The sequence below is a fragment of the Haliotis asinina genome, chromosome 2 (genome assembly GCF_037392515.1).
Source record: "Haliotis asinina isolate JCU_RB_2024 chromosome 2, JCU_Hal_asi_v2, whole genome shotgun sequence".
NCBI lineage: Eukaryota > Metazoa > Mollusca > Gastropoda > Lepetellida > Haliotidae > Haliotis > Haliotis asinina.
Window position 1 is genome coordinate 95,448,461 of NC_090281.1, and position 21,665 is coordinate 95,470,125.

The 21,665-nt window shown below is 39.7% G+C and overlaps 1 pseudogene; it reads left to right on the top strand.

Annotated features, from left to right (window-relative positions):
- The window catches only part of LOC137272125 (fibropellin-1-like), a 33,516-nt pseudogene extending 27,267 nt beyond the window's left edge, over nt 1–6,249 (top strand).
- Nucleotides 6,250–21,665: the final 15,416 nt, after the last annotated feature.

Below are 21,665 nucleotides of genomic sequence, written 5' to 3' on the forward strand. Positions count from 1 at the left end.
CCCATCAAAGTTGTAAAGGAGGCCAAGTTCTTGGGATTAATTTTTGACTCACATTTAACGTTTCTACCACATATCAAATCCCTCAAAACTAAATGCCTGAAGGCACTTGACTTGTTGAAAGTCGTTTCAAATTCTAAATGGGGAGGGGACCAAGCTACCCTCCTGCAACTGTATCGATCACTGATCCGGTCAAAACTTGATTATGGCTCCATTGTCTATGGTGGAGCCTGCAAAAGCAACCTGAAACTTTTAGATTCTGTTCAGCATCAAGGTCTAAGACTTTGTCTTGGCTCCTTTCGAACTTCACCTGTTGACAGCCTGTACGTTGAGGCCGATGAGCCATCTCTTGAGCAGCGACGTATCACATTAGCTTTACAGTATGTAACAAAATCATATTCCAGTGAGTCAAACCCTGCATATAACTGTGTTTTCAGTCCTCTGTGTGAGAATTTATACAATATGAAATCTTCGCTTATACCGCCTCTTGGTTTAAGAATTAAACCATTTCTTGCTGCTGCCGGCATTGGGCTGGAAAACATAGCTCCTTCCCGTCTTCTTTCTTCTCCTCCTTGGCAGTTGGTTAGGCCACAAGTGGACCTAACACTGACCACATTTAAAAAATCAGAAACTAATGAATTACAGTATAAACAAGAATATAATGAATTGAAACATAAATATAGCAGTTATAAATCCTTATTTACAGATGGGTCCAAGGACGGTGGCGCAGTAGCTTGTGCCACTGTCATTGGATCCAGAACAATATCTTCTAGATTACCAGACAACAGTTCTATTTTTACCGCTGAGGCTAACGCCATATTAACAGCTCTTAAATATATTCAAAGACGCTATAAACATAAACAATATATAATCTATTCCGACTCTCTTTCTTGCCTTCAGGCGATTAAAAATATTTCTTGTAAACATCCACTTTTAATTGAAATTATTGAATTATATAATGATCTTGCTACTGGCCAATACGACATCGTCTTCTGTTGGTTACCCAGCCACGTTGGCATTTCCGGTAACGCAATGGCCGATCTTGCTGCTTAGGCAGCACTCAACAAATCTGTGACACCACTTCGTATTCCTTATTCTGACTACAAAACTAGCATTAGAGCTTACACTCGTGATCTGATGCAGAAGAAGTGGGACACCCAAGTAGGTATAAATAAACTACATGAAATAAAACCCTACATTGGTTATACATACTTGGGTTGTCAGTCCAGATTTGAAGAAGTCATTTTGCGACGATGTCGTATTGGCCATACAAGATACACTCATGCATACCTTTTAAAAGGTGAGGATCCTCCGTTTTGTATCCCTTGTGATGAGAGAGTCACGGTCAAGCATATCCTGCTTGACTGTGTTGAATTCTCCATCATAAGGGATAAGTATTTTTCTGTAAAAACTGTTAAGGATCTTTTTAACACAGTCAACGCTCATTTAATTATTGTTTTTTTAAAGGAAATTTATTTCTTGGTTGAATTTTGAGTAATATGTTCTGTATATAAATGTATTTTAATGATTGGTAGTTTAGGTTAGGAACTAGAATTGTTAGTGGCTGTACCCTCAAAAGGGGGGTTGAAGTATTGTAAAATTATTGTCCCACTGAGAGGGTACGTAAGTCCACAAACATTCCATGTAAATTTAAATCTACCAGGTTTTTAATCGTAGTATTCTTGTTGTTTTAATTTTGGCTAGCATATTGCACACTCGCCAGCAGCTGAAGGGATGATGTAAATCCAACTGGGGTCCATGCAGGTAGCAAAGGTACTGTAAGTCCCCATGGTCCCTAGTTTGGTGATCTATAGCCTGATTTTATAGTGTATTGTCCTAATGGTGATGTTGTTTTTAACTTTCCATGCTAGTTTTAATTCCATTTGTGATATTCTAGTTGTTTTACTGTCCTTCGTTGACAGGTTTTATAGTAGACATATAATTAATTTTGATATTAGATGTTCTCGTCACGATATGGCTGAGATATTGCCGATGTGACGTTAAATTTTAACTCACTCACTCACTCACTCACTCACAAGGACAATGCTAAAGCAAGCGGGTCTCCAGCTTGCAGCACCAAGGATATCCGGATGATATACTCCAGCAGAAGAATTATAAAAATATTAATCCACCAGATTGGCCCATGAGTCACCACCTTCTGGGCATAAGACTCTAGGCAAAGTTCAGAACTTCAAAAATACATTCCAAAACCAGAAAAATCGATGAATAATTCAGCCAAGGCCGAAATTTGTGACATATTTAATCCATGCACAGGGCTTTGCATGACCGGCCGATTGGTCGAATCGGGCCCATTCAACCACCCGTCTAGGTGACGTAAGGGCCGAAGTGGTGTGTTAACACACACAGAACATGGTTAAAGGTCCAGTTGCCCTCAACCATCAGGGTCCCGTCCTCCACCGACACGGGACGCAACCCAATGCAAACAGGTTGCCCAATTGGGCCGCTCCTTGCGACCAGCAGTGGAGTGCTATGGACCTTGCTGACCAGGGGGTTGACGGGCTCGTCACGGGTGCCTTGAAATATCTGAGGATTATTAGTTTATAGCGAATGTATCACACTCAAAGTCAGTCTGGTTTCGTCACGTACAGTGTGGAATGAGAAGGGATTTCTTTTCTAAACGCCAGTGGTTAAAAATTAAGAACTGTTGTTCTCTGGTGTACTACGTGTATTTATTTCTTACGTTTTGACTATAATACTGTTTAATAAGTCCTCAATGTTAGTACACATTGTGTAATAACATCGCGTGCTGCCGACACTATTTGCACTTGGTCAAATGACCAAAGTTACTACACCCCGGCGCAGCGATAACTTAGCATAACATCACTGCCACGGGGTAACTTGCATATCACGTGACCGGACTTTTCTCGTGTTTGTGAACAAATGCGCACATTCATTAATATGCTGAGACTCGCATAAAGCAAGCGATTCAAGAAGTTGGTTGAATCAAATTCAGTATACTCAGAAGTAACCTGAAGAAGAGACTAGGAACTGTCTCGAAACGTTACGACCTTGTATAATAAAGAAGTTGAACCTTAAAGTATATTGAGTTTGATTCCACCAACTTCTATATGCCTTTGAAACAACTTATACGACATCATCATGGAGATGAGGCAGTCGCAGCGATCAACCGATTCAACCAACCAAGAAGACTCGAAACGACAACCAGTTTACATTCCTTGATGCCGAGATAACAAACTAGTCCGTTAAGGCTTGCAACTGAAAACCTCCCTCCGACGGACAACAACAGCTATCGCTAAGCTCCTGCACGATGTCAGCAGCAAGATACTGAAACACCAGATAAGCAACCTGAGGCAAAACAGGAGTCACCTTCACCAAGCCATAGAGAATGGCAAGTCAACCCCACAACACCAACTGGAGTCAGACATATATGAGAAGATTCAGAACATCACGACCACCTCAGCTAAGTCACTTCACGACAAGATCAGAATCAGCCACGTCAATAAATTCCTAGACCTCGTCAACCTAGACCTCTAACAGCTAGGGGAAAACTGAGATGAATACCTGAAGAAAACAGTAATAAACCTGAGCAGCAAACCCTTGACAACCTCACAGATCTCACTGCTATCCAAAGGACTAAGCTACGTGCCCACTAACTCACGGACCAACACAGATTTGTACATCATTAAATCACCTGAAGAAGAGACTAGGAACTGTTTCGAAACATTGTGACCTTGTATAAAATATATTGAGTTTGCGTCAGTAAGGTAAATGACAAAACATATTTATATTTCAAACCGTTTGCATCGTTTGCTATCCATTAGGTTTCGATGACAGCCTGTGGAGCCGTACAACCCACGTAAACAAAGGGTCGCTACGCAAATCGTAATAGTGTTACAAGTTTTAGGATAATTTCTCAGTGAAAATGAACCGTTTTAACAAAGATGTTTAATTAGATGTGTAGACTCAACAAAAATAAAACAGTTATGAAATTTGTACATTATATTGACTGAACTGTGTAAGATGTGAGGACTAGTCACATCTTTCTGGCCTGTGGCAGAGATGCTATGCTGGCTCGCCGCATGGAACTCTGGGTAGGAGAGTGCAAAGTTGAGTGACGGAAACAAAATGTGGGCTGTCATACACGACACCTCTCAAAGTCGCGATGTTCATCTAGTCTGTGTATTTTCTTGCTAAGGCCACATGAAGATATTCTAGTTTCTCATCACATATTTCCCCAAATATGGTTCAGGCAGGAGGCTGTGCGAGACGATAACAACTAACATGCATCGGTTATGAAGTGTACGTTTGATTACGAGGTGGAGACTGAAATGGCGCAGTGACGACAATACGTTTTTTTTCACCAAAACATCTTAGAATGCGTAGCTTTGAGCTTAAATTAAAACAGACAATCACAAAATACGTATAATTTCAGACAATCTATCTGAACCAAATATTGCATCACAAATCGTTGGAAAAGCTTGCGGTATACAGCCTTATACATTTACCTATTTTCACAACATAAAGCACTGTAAATATACTGTGCTACGACCCATGTACAGGGCATTTAGGATGCAGAACATCTGACTATCACTCTTTTTGTTGTGATATGTTTTGGCTTAATCCAATCGCTGTCGTGTATTTCGGTTGTGGATGTTACATGCAGATGTGGACGACTGCGCACCAAACCCATGTGTACACGGCAACTGTGTCGACCTCGTCAACAACTACACCTGTGACTGTGAACCTGGGTACACAGATCGGAACTGTAGCACAGGTGAGAAGTTGAACAATGTGCTTACTAATATCCATTGTCACTTTGTTTGGCAAAGTATTAGTTGGTCAAATCGTGCAATAGTACACACGTGATCCCATATTCATGCCGTTTGTATCAAAACTCCTGTAATGCCAAGACAGGGGACAACAGAAACAGACTTCACAGTTGGCTGTCCCTATGTGGATAATCTCAAAGGACCCGAGTCTTGGGCATAACGACCTAATGCTTTTGCCACTAGGCTACATCAACGCCCCATTATCAGTCAATAAGTTCACATAAAGACCCGAAATAACCCCTTTTCTAGGAAGACAAAGTTAACAGATTATTTTGTGTATTCTGTTTCCTTAATCCATACTGAAATATGTCAACCGTGGCTCTTAATGTACTGCTTGACTGTATTATTATGAATTATGTGAAATGAAACAAAATCGAGCAATCAACGGCACGAGCATCTACACAATAGGAATACGATGACGTGTGTCAACCAAGTCAGCGAGTCGGACCACCCGACCCCGTTAGTCGTTTCTTATGACAAGAATAGGTTACTTAAGACCATTTCTAACCCGCACCTTCACGGGCACTTTTGGGATGAATGGAAGGGGTGTCAAGGGTTGTTGATCATTGTGCATATACTGAAAACTTCTCATCGTAGTTAGTGACATCAGGAAGATATCGATGAAAGCATGTTGGCCATATAATAGACATGAATAAATAAATGATATGAATGTAGATATCGACGACTGCGTTAATAGTCCATGTGTGCACGGAGCATGTGTCGACCACGTCAACAACTACACCTGTGACTGTGGACCTGGATACACAGACCGGAACTGTAGCACGGGTGAGGAGTATTTTCATATATTGAAACGGAAACGTACCTTGATCACACAAAATATACCAGCAGGTTTTTATCACCGAACTGTTATCAGTTATCACAATAGTACACCACATTAAGTACACGTGCGACATGAATTACTGTGCTATGGAAAATATGGCTTTCCGTTTATTTGTCATCAAATTGCAACACATCCAAAATAACAAATGTATGACACTATATTACACTTACGAAATTCAATTGTGCAACAAGCATAAAAACGACAATGTCTGACCGATCACGGCACGACTGAGGAACCAGTTGCATGAACTACAATATCCAAGAACTACGTGGCCTACAAGGCGACGGGATTAAACAAAATACTCACAAATAAAACATCAAATGTTTGGGGGATGATCAGCAACAGCCACTGAACTTCCAACAGATTGGACACACACTGCAGAAAGAGTAAGTGAACATATCCCTGGCCAGACTAAACATCACTAAATTCCTCCTCTATTGTTTCATCAGTTCATCTGTGCATGTTTCAGATATTGACGAATGCACCAGTGACCCATGTGTCAACAACGGCACCTGTGTTGACGTGGTCAATGGGTACACGTGTACTTGTCCTGATGGTATCAATGGCACAGACTGTGAAATAGGTATCCTCAGTCAATGACAAAAATGTCTTTGTATCTAACATTGAGCATTAAATTCTTTCATCATGCGTCGTAGGGATCCAGCGTTGTGGTGCTTTTCAAGCATGAAGGTTCACAGAAAATGAACTATTCAATGACAAAAATGAAAATAGATTATTTATGAAAACTATGACCGGCCCCTTTCGTTAAATCGGTGATTTTGTGAGAGACATTAAACATTGTGTTGCAGGCGGTGATCCCTGTGTGAGGAATCCCTGCCAGAACAACGGGACTTGTGTTGCTAGAGGCAGTGCTTTCAACTGTACCTGCCAGGATGGATTTGAAGGAAACATCTGTCAGACAGGTTCGTGATGCAAATAATTATCATCATTTCGCTAATGATTGTCAGCAGGGTCCGCGTTATGATCTCATTTTCTCGGAACAAATTGACGCCGATTATATAGTCTTCAGTACTGTTGGGTAATTAGTCTCAACCAAACCCAAGGGCAACATTTCCGCCTGTTCACTATGAAGGAACATTTCTTCCAGGGGGATATTTAGAAGTTTGAATATGTCTTTTAATATTGTCAAGAAGCTAAACTAGAACAACATGTTAAAACCCGACCTTGTCAGATGAGGAATATATATTATGGTGATATCATTTGGTTGGATATCCAAATTTCCAAATAAAGACTGTGAAGAACGCACCTCACAAAGATGTAAACAACTAAGTTAATATGATTATAAACAGAAATAAAAATTTATGAAATGCTGTTATAACAAAACAAAACGGGATATTTGCATAACTAACCAGACATGTGAGAAAAAGTCATTATACATGAACTAGGTCAGATTCGCCGTAATACATCACCCATCATAAAACATGGCATGTTCAATAAAATGGTCTGAATATTGGCAGTCAACATGAATCTGTATTAGCTCGAGTTAAGAAACGTTAAGGTGTCATTTATCTGCATCTGAGGTGACCCGGCAACAGAAACTACATGATGCGTTATGGGACGGTGAGACAACCTAATCGTTAAATTCTTCTCTCGTCACGTCACAATACTGGGTTAGATTCCCCACTTCAGTATTACTGGAATAATGCTAAAACTAACCTCCCATTACACATACATGACGTGGCATAACTGAAACAGCAAAGCAATCCCACAATGCCAGTTGGAGCGTCATTTCTTGAACTATCCTGTGTGACCAAACTGGCCAGATGATGGAGATCAATCCCTGATCGGCTGCTCTCATGAAGGAGGTTGACCACAGCAAGATCTGCCCAGCACGACACTGCAAAAAGTGACAGGAAACTATGTTTCGACACAAATACTTTGAAACATGCTCCATCCAGAAGGTTCGTGGTTTCGAAGATCCCTGCAAGCTTCCATGTATTCTATGAGAACGGAAGGAAATTAACTGAATATTTTGATAGCGCCTATGAGGTCCGACACGGCTGTGTCCTTAGTCCGATATTATTTTGTTTACATATTAATTGACTTGTCTTGACCTAAGAAAATAAGTATGATGATGCTATATGTGTTTCCGAAGGTGTGCTGAATATTATTGCTCTCCTATTTGCAGATGATATGGTTTGGATAGCGGCTGCTGTTGTTAGACTACAGCGATTAACGGTTTTATGGCATTCGAATGGAAGCTGTCAGTATTTATAAATATCTATGATAACTCCCAAATTGATTTGGACCAAGGCATTAATACATTATCCGATCAAACTAATAAGGCACTGTGGCCGATCAAGTCATTTATAACCCGATATGGTATGTAACTCTCAGAAAGATTTTATATCATAGATAAAAACGATTGTTCTAATTCTAACATATGGTGCAGAGATGTGGAGTTCCCAAATGAGAGAAAGTATTGAAATTGTCGAAACATTTTTACTTTACATTAGTTACAGATCATCTAATGCGGTTGCCTACGGGGAATGTGGGAGGGCACCCGTAATAAACCCGTGTTAATTTTGTCAAATGTACTAAATACTGTCGAAGATTATAAAGATTGCATCCAAATAGATATCCATATGAAGGTTTTCAACGTTATTATCTGCTGAATCCACGAGCCGTCCCACGGGGGCTCGGCACGTCAGTAATTTGTTACTTCGTTATGGCTTTGGAACTTCCTGGACTTTACCAGACGTGGGTGATGCAATAATGTCTCCATGTATTCTTACTAAAAGAATTATCCACTGTTCTATGCAAGAGTGACATCTTTCCCTAGACGTCCCTTCAATGTCTTCAAAGTCCCATAAATCTCTGTTGACCTGGGAAAATATTTATCATTTAACACAAGGAACATGTACAAGCGTCTGTTCACATTATTTAGATCAGGATGTAATGCACTAGGTATCAAATATATTAGAAGATGTACTACCTCTTTCAGTAATGATATCGTGTTATATAAACACTGTAAAAGTATTGAGGATGAAATTCATGCTGTTTATATTTGTAGACGCTATGAGGATATGCGTCAGCGTTACATTCTCTTCAGCCATGTCCATGGATACTAATATTCACTCCAAAGCATATGTGCACCATCAGACATTAACATAATAAATAATTTTGTCAAGTTCTTAGAACATGTGTACCTTGTTCCTGTCAGCGTTGTATGAAAATGGTAACCAAAATCACTATTGTACCGCCTTGTACCATGGGTCGTATGACCTTTATACAACATAGCAATCAAGCGGCAACCGTTGCTCCTTTCACAGACGAGTCAATATATTGCTTGGACTTTGGTGGCGGTAAGCTCACACGTCTTGGGACTAACACCGTACGATACGCCAAATGTGAAAATATACATATTGCAAAACACCATCTTCCTGGGGATAGAAGTGTCATTACAGGTTGCAGGTTGAACTTTTTTCTGGCCACGAGAATGGGAACCATGACATACGTTACACAGGTAAGATTCTCAGACCCGAGGCAGTACTTTCCTACTACAACAAGCTGGTCCGAACAGATGTCGGAACGTATGTGTCTCATACAAGCAATATTACTCGTCCTTCTGCTCGCTAGTGACCTCACCGGACAGCGGTCAGAACATGCATGGCTTTGCTGATTTATTGTCGCACTGTTCATTCCCAGAGAGGCTTCTGTGCTTGTCGTGAGAAGCGACTAACGGGATCGGATGGTCAGCCTCGCTGACTTGGTTGACACATGTCGTCAGTTCCCGATTGCGCAGATCGATGCCCATGTTGTTGATCACTGCATTTTCTGGTCCAGACTCGATTTTTTAAGGACCACCGCCATATAGGTAGAATATTGTTGGGGCGGAGTAAAACTAAACTTGCTCACTCATCTGTAGGCACTAGCTTAACTTGAGAAGGATTTGCGGGAGACTGACAGTGCATTCGTCTTTTTGGTGAATGCCAAGATGTGTAGAAACATGGTGGCTCATGGTCCTGACCACAAACAGCTGTGTGCGACTGGTGGTCATTGATATCACCTGACCTCAATCCCATAGAACACCAATGGGAAGCTTTTTGAAGAAGCATTCCTGCCCTTAGACTTCAATCCCTGACTGTTGAGGCTGGGAGCAGTGTCGGTGCAGCATTGATGCAGGTTGACAAACGCAATGTTCAGAGGTGGTAGGCAGTCAATCAGAAGACAACGTTGTCTTGTTGTTGTGACTGCCGGAGGGTACCTTACGAGGACCTGAACAAGTCCTTACACAGATTCCTTGGCCATATGAAATATAAAAATGACGCAATCCTGCTTTTGCTTATGGAGGGTGCACCAAGCGTACCATGATGCCTAATCCTGTCCTCATTACGTTCATAAACCAGATTTATCCACAAATAAAACTCTGTTCTGTATTGGTATGTTTGGGACATACAGTAACACATGTGTACCGACTTTGTTTGAAACATGAAAAATTGAAATCTGGGTGATGTGAAGCTATTACCTGGAATATCCGAGACACATTTTACACAACGTTTTTATGATCATTTGTGTACATACATGCGTTTGCAAGTTTAGGACGCTGTTACAATTCAAGGAAGATTTGATTATTTTGTGCATACCTCTTTTGCTGTTACACAAGTCATTAATTCTGCACTTGCATTACTAAAACCATCATCTTCAAAATAATCCGCGTTGCTTTAGTTTATGTGAGGAGCGAAGATCTCATACCGTACTGAACGCAAGTATAAAATTCTTTACATGCGTTTTCATTATTCTAACTCAGTATTTAGAAATAAAAGCTGGTTAAGTCAACGATGATAGGATAGCTGTTCATGCAATTTAGGTTACAAAACGCGTCTTTACTGCTTCCTCAGAGACATGCAACAAAAGGGAAAGACATGAAAAAAACATTTCCATAATCATAAAGAATATCTGCCTTCAGTCAATTGTCTGATTTTGACTACGTTATAACCATGACATGAATCGCTGTTCAACTGCACATGAAGTTAGGTGTTTAGCGAATCCTGCATCATTATGTCATCCATCACAAACAGATACAAACTCAACTACTGTTTAAAGCACGATGACAGTTGCAGGAATGTCAGCTGGTAGCACTGCAACTGATGTGTCAAATTCGCGAGGTTTGAAAAAAATTCCAAAGTTTTACAGAGGTCTTCGATAATGTAACCATAATGACACATGTTCTTTGCGATCGTCACAGAAAATTCACTCAAGAATTGATATTGCTGAACAGAAAAGAAATGTTGACTGGTGGAAATTTGATGCCAGCTCTTTGTCAAATGGGCTTCAATAAAACATGTTGACAGACAACACAGTTCCCTCTGTAGAGATCCAATATATCAGGGACGTGAGTCTCAAATTCCCAACAAGACGTTTCAATAAATTATGACACAATAATCACTTCAACAACAAAGTGTTAAAAATGATATCTTGAGTATTGAAAGAATTCAAGACCCTCCGCTGATAACGACTCTTGCAGTTACTTTGATTAATGCATGAAATTATATTACAAAGACGTATGGCTAGTCTACCTTTAAACTAACGATCATTACATAACCGATCAAGTTCATTCATTCCAGCGCAGGTGTGGCCATAACGTTGAATAATTAATACCGAATGGCACCAGAGGAATCTCAGTTTTCATTACTTTGTTGAATTCAGAAATTCTATCAATTCTACTTTTGAAAATACACTAAAGGTTTCAGAACTCAGTTTCAGGAAGAAGCAGTATTCGATGATTATTGTATGAAGGAAGCTATAATGAATACATCTACTCCTGACAGTTTGATTCACAAGTCTTATTAAAAACATTTAGTTGTTATATGATTACATCCGTTGGGAATATTCCCGCAGATATTTATGACAGGTGCAAGACCGTTGACTAAACAACTGGATGCGTGCACCAAATCTTAATAGAACATGAATTCAATGTTCCATTAGCATTCATATCTTGTTCCTACATAGCATTCTCATTTCCAACGGCATGTTCATACCCTGTATCAGAGAACAATTAAGGATTCATTGACTCCCATGTTATAGGGAATTATCGTCATATAAAAGGAAAGTATTCGCGTGAGCTGTTACTTCATTGTCATGGCGAGGCGGGCAACATGATTACAGATGTATAGAACATGTGAGATATTTCTGTCTGTGTTATAAAAGATATTTTCAATGCTCATTCTTTGGTCAATATACCCAGGTTGCGACTGCTGCCTATTGTTTGTGAGAAATGGAATGTTCCAACTCTCTCTGAAAACGAACGTGAATATTCAGAAAATATTATTGAAATGATAAAAAATGGATGATCAACTCCTTATCTATTATTTTAAAGTGTGGTCATCGCTATACCACCAATTTCTAGAATGCCACTCAAACAAATGAAAATATTGTGTAATAAACCCGAGTGGACCGTAGCTTATTACTGTACAGGCCTTTTGAAAACGCTTCATCAATGTTCCATCTCCGAACCTTTTCATACAAATTTGACCAGTTTCACAAATCCTGTCTAAGAACTAATAACCAGCGTCATATACTGCATTTCCGTTGGACAATAAACGTGGTCCGTGACCGGTACGAAGATGCTTGCCTCTCCTGAAGCACAACTTTTCGACGCAACCAAGATAGCCACTTCTACAAAAAATTCCAAGTGTTCCATGTGACCTCGGTCAAATTGTTTTGGATGACGTTTGCAACATTCAAGGCCTCAGAATAGTCACCAAGCTTCACCTCTTAGTGTTTACATTTCATAACGTTAAAGATGCAATCGAGCTTGCTGTTTAATTGTCATAAGACTCTTGTCCGGGCGTTGTTCAATCAAGGTCGCATCCAAGCGTCAGTAAACTCTTACGCTGGAATTTAAACAATCATCTTTGACTAAAACGATGTCCGATGCATTTCACTAATTTGACTGGTACCATAAATATATTCTGCTGTTTTTCATGCATGCGTTTGGTTTTGCATGTGTTTGTGCAGGGTGTTACCAAATGGCCACAACACCCAAACCGTCATGTGAACACTTCATGTTATAGTTAGTCATGGAAAAATACTCATGGTATAGCTATCATGTCTACTTTTACCGAATGTACTCGTGGTTGTGGAAAGGCCTCATGTTGTTTAATGGTAAGATACAACCGGAAAATATGTTGTGTGGTAAGTGAAGTAACATGTTACCAAACTACCTTACTTTTTTCCAGATAACTATTTTCGACCTACCACTATCAACACTGCTCTTCCGACCAACATTAAAGCATTTGTTAAAAAGGCACATAATGGTCGTAAGTATTTCTGAAGTACCCAACAGAATGCTAACACTTTTCATCGTAAACAAGTTTACAAGCGTATTTCAGTAGTAAACAGGTTTTCCTAACGGCGGGTTTACAGCGCACTTCTTCCTAAGACTACCGTCCATTTTCAGAATAGAGGTGAAATTCTTAAAATGGGATAACATTTCTGGTGAAAGGTAATTATGAACTGTTTTTATATTGAACGAAACTGATGGGCTCAAATACTTGTCAGTGGGTTCGAATGTCAGTGAAGACGAATATCTTTATTAGTGTGAATGTTTTCAATTTCATCTGATAGCTTCACATTAGTCAACCATGTGGAAATATATCCTAACCTTGCACTCGAAATGGGACGCTGGTTCTAAAAGGTGAAACTGGAATTGAACCTGTTTATGTTAATGATTCCGAGTGCCTAACAACGTGTACGCCCGCTAGTTAAGTGAACACTCCGCACGTATCCGCGGATACAGACAGCTGCCAGATTGATAGAATATCGCTGAGTGTGGTGTAAAACTAAACTCACTCACTCTTACAGCTATTGCAGCGAGATGATGACGTCATGTTTGATTCTCTATTATTCCTCTCGTAGAGCATTATGGAACGCGATGTCCATACCCATGAGCCATCAGTCTGTCATACGTATTACATGGAACATTTACTGGTCATCCCTTATCAACTATCGTATATACACTGTCTACCATTAAGAATACGCTTTTGATAGTTTCGTCGCAGCCATAATGGTGATGGTTTCCCCACGGTACTCTGAGACGCGGTGGAGGCGCGACGATGTCTGCGGCACGTGAGCGTCGATTTGCCCGTTGTTCAAATGTCCTTTCCCGACCAACGCCGGTACCTGCTTGCGGGGAATGACCACATGGATATATCGGTGCCCTTGACATCCAATCTCCCTGTCCTTTCACCGTGGTATCTGGGGGGTTGTCAGCGTGGTTGTATTTGAGAGACTCAGTTTCAAGGGAAACATTCACTGAGTGTGTATATACATTTCAGCTAATGGGGAAACTCAGTTCGCAAGAGGCACTGTCTCAGCCCGGCCCTACAAGTCCGAGGACATGGAGTTCCTGGAAGACTGCGTTATCACGTGCAAAGAGGATGTGAAATGTGTCTCTGTGATCTACATGGACACTGTATCTACCTCACGTCGCTGCGTCCGCTTTCAAGATACCCCAGCAGGTTGATGCAACTCCAAACATATCACCACAGTCCTCTGACTGATACAGCCCAAAGGAATAAACTCCGAACAATGGTAAAACTCAAAATTTGAGGCCACATCCAGACGTCGATAAAATAAATTCGTTGAAATATTGTCATATTTCCCCTTCAGATATCTGTACGTTATTACAAATATATCTTTTGTTCGGTTCTTGTTTATCTCTGTGTAAAAACACATTTTCTTCAAGACGTTCACTGTTGAACTGTAGCTTTAGCTGACATGTCGTCGTTTTATTGGTATTAATTCATTTTACCTTATACTGGTTCAGAAATGTGCCCTATCTATAGTAACTATTTATAAATTATACTTAAAATATTTGTGCGACTATATATAAGCAATAATATTCAAATGGAAAGCAAGGTATCCAACACATACGTATCCGTTTGCCCACACCATTTCCAAGATGAAATGTGTGGAGTCTTTGTAATCTCCTGTCACACTGGTTATTTCTTTTTCACAGTGTGTTTTTCGCTCAGTATACAGTTTCATCAAAAGAACCAGTGACTGTTGACATGAATCCGACTATTAAACCACCGAGTTTCAGTGTCTAATTGATTCGTTATGAGATACGTTTTGCAAAATTAGTTTTCTCTTGGACCTGTCAACAAACGTTTTAGAACTATTTTCCAAATATATTTTGTCATTAAAAACCCATATGTACTCCTCTATTGACAATTGGATATATAACCTGCTGTGTTGTGTATTTTATCAACCTTTCACTTTTACTGCCTTGCTCATCTACGTCTTTCACTTGGGTCTCCAGTAGTTCACACTGTTTCCCCTAACCCACATCATTATTCCGTCTCCTATTTGAGTCTCCAGACTGTCTTGTACGCTGTTGCCTATAAAGCGGGCTTTAGTATGCTGCCCTATTTTCCGCCCGGGCCTCCATACTGTTTTACACATAATTACAGGGTCTCCATTCTATTTTTTTCACTATGCCTGGTTTCCATGCTGTTTTACGCACTATTACCGGGTCTCCATTCTGTTTAACCCACGATAACTGGATCTCCATGCTATTTGTACGCACTGTTACTGGGTCTCCATGCTATTTGTACGCACTGTTACTGGGTCTCCATCCAGCTTTGCGCACTTGTACCGGATCTCCACCCCGTTTAACCCACTATAATTGGGTTTCCATGCTGTTTTACGCACTAGTACCTGGTCAGTTTCATGCACTATTAACGGGTCTCCATCTTGTTTTAAGCACTGGTACCGGGTCCCCATCCAGTTTCACGCACTATTGCCGGGTCTCCATCCAGTTTTACTCACAATTACCGCGTCTACACGCTGTTTAACCCACTATAGCTGGGTCCCCATGCTCTCTTTACGCATTAGTACCGGGTCTCCATCCAGTTTTACGCACTATTACCGGGTCTCCATCCTGTTTTACGTACTATGCCTTGTTTCCATGCTGTTTTACGCAATGTTACCGGGTCTCCATCCTGCTCTACACACAATTACCGGGTCTCCATGCCGTGTTATGCACTATTACGTTTTATTTAACAATTTATATGGCTGAAATATTCCCGTAGTGGAATACGCCCTATTTCCGGGTCTCCACACTACAAGGACCAGCAAACATCTTTTGTTGATGTCAGTTCAGTGTATCACTCATTATGACTCTCAAAAAATCCCATATTTAGAGGGGTTTTGATAATTTGGTTACTTGCACCTTACCATATACCTAATGCTTGAAACGTTGTTTTACTATATCAAAGCTGGATTATTTTGGTACTGAAAACATATTTGGTCATGTAGTCTGAGTCATGTGGGTCGTGGCAGCAAAACCAAATTCCTAATCAACACCCTCACATGTAGATTTAATGATTTTAGGGTCTCAAAGACATTTTCGTCAGACATGACATAGTATGCACCAAGACGGCATTTGTTCCTGTTTGTGATGACGTGTTACAAAGGCTTCTGTGCTTGATACAGTAAGGCGACGTTTAGGGCAATCAACTACTTATTTATTGAAACTGTCAATGTTTTTAATCTCTTTGTTTCTCTCATGTGACAATGCAGTTTGTGGGGTGGATGAAGACACGCACAGAGTGAGGAAGCCCATCTTAGGTGTGACGTTTATTTGAGAAACTCTGTGGCTTTCACCATGATTGGCGGTACCGAGGATTTTTCTTGAAATGTGGCTTTAGCGGCAATTGGTATTTTCATGTGGCTTTCCCAGGCGGACTCCCGTTTTGTCGATGGTGTAAATGTAAACTTATGATAACTAACATTGCCAGCAGGCAGTCTTTCTGTTGTCATGGAACTATTCATTTTGGAATACAAATATCAAAATAAGTAAATATTTACATCAAATCGAATTCAGAGATTATAATGATAGCAAACGTGACACAAACAGCAAGATAATGAAAGTGAACTATTTTTAATTCAAAGTGTTTTTGTAATGTGTATGTACAGGTAACCCATGAAAAGAATGCCCTTGTCTGTTGTTTATTTTACATGTCCTAGGTTATCATAATTATCAGAAATTCTATGTAAAGGGGAGTTCCTGGTGTCATCTCTGATTTTCGGTGACCCATGTATCTGGCATATACCGCCATTTTGGTTTTAGTATACCGCCATTTTGGTTTTTCCGCCGCCTTCAGCAGTGTTCCTGCAATAGTACGACAAGAGACACGGGAAACGGTTATCACACATTGTACCCATGTGGGGAATCAATCCCGGGCATAGACGTGAAGAACGCTTTAATCACTCTATATAAAACACGATGTGCCATAGCATTATGTTCTGGAAGAGATCGTGGTGCTACCACTGACAGCTCCATATTAAACTGTATGTCGATGATTTTATTCACATGGAACTGGAGAAACCGCCAGGTTAATAGTAGCTGATTTGTTTCTTGCGATCATTCGTGGTTTTAGTTTGTTCTTACACAGTCAGTTGTACTGGTAACTTTCAGAAGACAAACATACAGACAGTTCTCTGACTAATTTTCGGTGTTACGCATTCAGGTGATACGATCAGTAATTCGGGGCGATATCCGCTTATGTCCCCTGACAAAAGAAGTATCAGAAAACATCGTGTGTGTGTGGCTAAATTGTCACACAATTACATGCCCGTGGAGCACATTTGAAACTAAATTGAAATTGCTCTCTTAAACATATCACTTTGTAGTTGGTCATTTATTCATATTTGATTACTCAGGTATATTGGATATTATAGATTATAAGTGTTGTGATCTTTTCTTCAAAATGTTTTTGGGTAGATATCAGTATTTGCTGCGTTTGTATTTCACATGTCCATTATCTGTATCACATGTCCATTATCTGTATCACATGTCCATTATCTGTATCACATGTCCATTATCTGTTTATACTATCCAGGTTGTTCGAAGTCGCGTTTAACAATGTATTGTAATTCTGTAAGATAATGTATCAGTGTTTATTAAAAGGTATGACATCGTCGATACAGCTGTTTAAAGTTCAAATGTCATAACTGACATCACTGTGAATATTTATGGAACGTTAGAGATACTGAAAAATAAGCACACCAATACAAATCAAACGACAAAAATATATATTAATATATTCAACGTAATATTAATGGCAAACATGTTGAGATTGTGTACATCTTTTATTTTAAAATATTGGCTTTGGGGAACTATTTTCATTGTCATTTCCCATCTGAATTTGAAAAGGGTGTGTATAGATCACCCTGTAATATTTTAATATACTGTGTATCGTTTCGCTTTGCGTGCAAATGTAATCCCTCACGTCATTTTATGTCACTTTTTACATATTCACAGACGATGTCATAGTCAGAATTAGATTCATGAGTACGGAGAGAAAGATTTACTTCTAAGGAAATAAGTAACATACTTATGTCTGTTGACAATTCTTGGAGTATAGAAAACAGAATCACCAACAAATCTGGAATGATATGGAAAAACCTGACAAGGGTATTCCACTCACAAACTCATTGTACCTCAACATCTAGACTACCTTTGGGTTTAATTCCTACTCTGATTATGATATTATATAACCAACGCCGCTGACATTTTAATTCTTAATATAACTGTTGTGCTTACAGTAACTGTATTTTTGTGCTGGTGTTGGTCATGTTGTATGTAAGTTGTGAAAATTGCCATGTTCGGTTATTATTGCGTTGTATCATTATCTTTAATATCATCGTCGACCGATAAATGCATTCTCATCAGCCTGAATCACGATATTAAGGGAGAATTAAAATTAAAACTAGTGTGTCAACGACTGTTGCACTTCAGTTTGGCTTTACGCTTGGCTTTATAACATTTACACCTGTTTGTTTGACACTTGCTGTATCCAGAACAGCCACACTTCAAAAACCCCCTGTCCATCACATATAGATGGTATATCGATTGTTACACAAAATAACGCGAAATGGCCGACCCGTTTTATTTTACGAAATGACTGAAATGTTTAGCCATTTCACGAACTGAGTTCATAATCCGACTGTAACATAAATTTATATACGTGCGTTTCAAAACCAAGCCACGTGATACCTGATCTATGGTCAGTGTTTGTTTTGCTATACTTTGCATTTGTGAATAAACTTGTATTGGTGTTTTAACTTTTATAGGAATATGTGTCTATTTTAATCACACAACAGGTATATGCATAATGGAAGATTTGTAATAATTGGATCGTGATAAGGAATGCGATTCTTTTTCTGTATTAGACCCTCGTTCGTGAACCAGCCGGTACTAGTCCTCTAGTATTGTCTATGGACTGGAGAAATTAATCGCTCCTGTTATTTCACATTCAGCAGGATATATTTTGGTCGATCTTTTGAGGTTTCGAGACTCTCTTTTTTTAATCTTCTCTTTCAGAAATTCGAAAAAAAATGTTGTTTTTATTCTATTTGTAATAGTAATTTCTAGATATTGCTTGGCTATGACTTTGGCTAGTTTTCAATTCCTAGTATTAAACAGTTAAAATTCCTCTCTGATAGATGACGTAACAGAACATGTAGGGACCGAGTATTCATCAAACATTGAACAAATTCCAAAAGAAATTACTATATTTAGCTCCTAGGTTTTGCATTTGAATATCTCGCTTTACAATAATCTATTGAATATGATAATTGTGCTTGGTGGGGTGTTCTTATCAATGTTTTTTGTTTGTTTGTTTGTATAACAGTATCCGTTTTCTTCTTCAGGTAATAAAATTTATATTATTCAGATTAACCACGTGTTCATTGTTATGTGTTGACAGCACTACAGCGTAAATCTCTTCGAAAGAAATGCAATGGAGAAATCGCCCGTGTGGTCATTGATTGACAGGGATCAAGTCGGACAATTTTACTTCGAAAATATATCTCACGCCCAAGAGACTCTGTTTCGTGAAATAATCGAGGTGTGTCATTCTCAGGCGGTGACGCTGTGTAAGTGCTAGGGAATGGAAGATTAGGGGTGTAAGAAATAGTTTAAGTTGTTCACTGGTCACGAGGGGCTTCGGTTTACATATCCTCGATGTTTGTTTAGATCTATGCCGATGAACATAAACAAACATCTATGGTACATGAACACACACGCCCCGAGGCACCAGTGAACAAAGTGTTTATCTTACAGAACACCTCAATGCTAATTTTGATCTGTTTGAAGCATGACTATCGGATAGTAGTACACTTCAGCCAGCCTGTGTGAATCCAACGATTCGAATCTTTCATCTTTCTGGTGTTTGCCGCAAGTATTGTTTTAGTAAAGTCGACGCGGTGTAATTTGCCTGCAAAATATTCACAGGGACTACATTTGAACAGTTTGTCAATTTATTTATTGGAATGCAAGGCAAATCTTTTCGTTGCCTTTGCTGGATTTAGCAGACGACACACAAAAAACAGCTTTAGAGTTATCTCCCTTCCATCGATTTGTACTAGGCGTAATTTCCGAGCATCATGCGTGATTGAAAGTTATTCGAGATAAAGAAGTTCTATCACGAAGTACCGAATGAGCTGCCATGGGCAGCAAGGTACACTGAAATTCACCTCGCTTGTAAGTGGTCTACTTTGGAAATAACAGAAGAGCGCTTAGCCAATCAGAAATTTATTTTTGAGGTTAGGCAAAACTTTTATAGAAAACATTGCATTCCGCTTTACTCGTTCACTAGCAAGTAATGTAGAACTCGCATACTTTACATCTCATTCGTGCACACATGGCCTCCAAAACACACACACACACACACACACACACACACACACACACACACACACACACACACACACACACACACACACACACACACACACACACACACACACACACACAAATAGGTAGACTGATGACATCGTGGAACCAGATGTAGTCACTTGATGATTTCATCACACCAACTCCTTCCCTCTGTCTTATGAAAATATCGATGTGTAGTTTCACTCATAAGAGACAAGTGAGTTTAGGATTTAGTCGGTGTTCAGGGTTTGTCCTTTTCAAAGCGTCATGGGGGTATAAGCTGTGAAGTTACCTTGCTTGCACTAGTCACGGCAGGACCTACTTGGTGAGTGATTGCAATCCGAGCTTCATATTGGTATGTCAACACCTTCTTCGTACTCAATTCCTTCACATTCGGCAGGTGAATGCTGAGTGGGTGGATGTGTTTAGATTTACACTGCACTCAACAACATTCCAGTTAAATGGCGTCGGTCTGTAAATCCAGTGATCAACAGTAGGAGCATGGATCTGCGTAACAGAAACCGATGACGAGTCAACCATGTAAGCGAGCCTGCTCACCCGATCCCGTCAGTCGCCTCTATGATATGTATGGGTTACGGGTTACTGAAGATCAATATTCTAACCCGGATCTTCAGGTGAATGATGGGTCAGCATAATCACACATAATGCATAATAATTACATACACAACGTGGCATTCATTCTTGTAGAAGTCACAGTAGATAAATGTAACTAAAGTGTTAAGTCCGTATTATTCTTCAGTGTGCATCATGGGATCCCATCGATCACTGATTAATGAGAGCACGATATATACTGAACCACAAAAGAAATGTCACACTGATAGTGGTTTCTTGAAGGATACACTTTAATTCACTCTCAGTAACAATAAAAACGGAGGGCTTAGTTCTAACTTGATAATTATGGTTACCACACTTGTGGGAATCACACTTAGCGTTGACACAAACAAATTCACCCTTCATGGCATCATTAAGATACCCATAATCAACATTTTGTATTGCCTCCATTGACATTCATGAAAGTGTTGCATCATCTGTGTATGGAATGAATTAGCCGGTTGATAAAAGTCATTGGCTCTGGGACCATGATCTCCGAAGTGCCTGATCGAGTCACGTCGCAGTTGTCGGCCTTTGTTGGAGCTCATTCAGTCTTCTTTGAATATCGTCCCAAAGGTGTTCCATTGGACTTAAATCCTAAAGTGAGTGCAGACTACTGTAGAGTTTGGATGCCATGTTGTCTTAGGAAGCAAATGTTGCTCTGGCAGTGTGATCTTGTTGGAAGATATGATTTCTGTAACGTCCAAAATGTAGC